The sequence below is a fragment of the Chrysochloris asiatica genome, unplaced genomic scaffold (assembly GCF_000296735.1).
Source record: "Chrysochloris asiatica unplaced genomic scaffold, ChrAsi1.0 scaffold00147, whole genome shotgun sequence".
NCBI lineage: Eukaryota > Metazoa > Chordata > Mammalia > Afrosoricida > Chrysochloridae > Chrysochloris > Chrysochloris asiatica.
The window spans coordinates 8,095,988-8,097,769 of NW_006408665.1; positions in this window are offsets into that span (position 1 = coordinate 8,095,988).

Here is a 1,782-nt window from a genome sequence, read left to right on the forward strand (position 1 = left end):
TTTATTTTAAGTTATATGAGGGGGCTTCAAAAAGTTCCTTGAAAAATTCCACTATCGTTTAATTTCCATATTTTAACAAAATTTTGAAGCCACCCCATGTATGTACTGTAACATTATAAACCTGATGCCCTGGTGGCATTAAGTCAGTATCAACTCAGAGCAACCCTATTCACAACAGTGGGAAACAGTGCCTGGTCCTGTGCCAATCTTGCAATCATTGCTACGATTTCCTTCTTCAGACACTGGTCCCTCCTGACAATATGTCTGAAGTATGAGAGACAAAATATGGCCATTCTGGCTTCTAAGGAGCATTCTGGTACTACTTCTTCCAATACAGATCTGTTCGTTCTTCTGGCAGCCAATGGTACTTTTATTATTCTATTCCAACACATTGTATCAATTCTTCTAAGGTCTTCTTTATCCATTGTCCAACTTTCACATGCATATGAGGCTATTGAAAATACTATGGTTTGGGTAGGGCACACCTTATTACTCAACTAATTCTTTGCTCTTGAATACTTTAAAGAGGACCTGTGCAGAGGATCTGCCAAATACAATATGTCATTTGATTTCTTGACTGCTGCTTCCATAAGTGTTGATGTTTGATCTGAGTAAAATGAAATCTTTGACAACTTCAATGTTTTCTCCATTTATCTTGATACCATACAAGCGATGTATGATGTTGTATAGGATTACTATGTGTCAAAATTGACTAAATAGTAGTGGGTTTGGTTTGGGTTTGGTTTTCCTCTAGGACATGGGTATTTTGGGTATCAGTAATTAAGAATGCAAAGTGTAAAATTTCCTACTATAAATATGAATTAGCTTATTTTTCTTTGCAGTTCTATAATTTCAGACTAATTAAGTATAAGTATATGCAAATTGTCTTAAATGCACAAAATTTCAATTATTATGAAGATTACCTGTTTTCCTCTAGCAATGCTTGTTTTTAAATTTTTATCATGAATTGAGTGAAGATTTACAGAGAGGATCATCAGTTTTACATTCAACAAATCATACACTTTGTTTCATCTCAATGATTGCAATCTTCTCCATGCAAGAACAGTTATCCCACTTCCTCCTTGTTTTTCTTATTTCCATTCCACTCACCTTCCCATCTCTTCTCAGTTTTGTTTTAAGTGGTGATAAAGGGAATCCTTTTTTGGTTTCTGTTTGTAAAGGAGATGCTTTCATTTTCTCTCCTTTGAGAGTAATGTGGGCTGTTGGATTTGTATGGTAGTGGTGGTTTGGTGGTGGTGGTGGGTCGTGGAGTTGGTTCTGACTCACAGTGACCCTATTATGGTTTCTAAGGCTGTAAATCTTTACAGAAGTAGATAGCCTTATCTTTCTCTGGTGGAATGTCTGGTAGTTTTGAACTGCTGACCTTGAAGTTAGCAGTCCGACTCATAACCACTATGCTACCAGAAATCCTTGTATGCTCTTAATTATGTTGAGGAATTTTCTGTCTAGTACTATTTTGTTGAGTGTTTAAAATGTTGTTGAGGGTTTAAAAATATGTTTTTAAAATGTAGGAATGCACATTCAAGAATAACATAACATTCATCATAAAAACTAAATTTTATGATCTTGAAGAACAAAGCAGTTTGTGGTAGGATAATATCCGTATTCCTACAAGGAAGATCAGTTAAAACCACTAATATTCAAATTTAAACACCAACTACTAAAGCCAGAGATGATTAAATTGAAGAATTCCACCAACTTCTTCATTCTGAAATTGACAAACATGCAATCAAGATATAATCATAACTACTGGTGATTGTA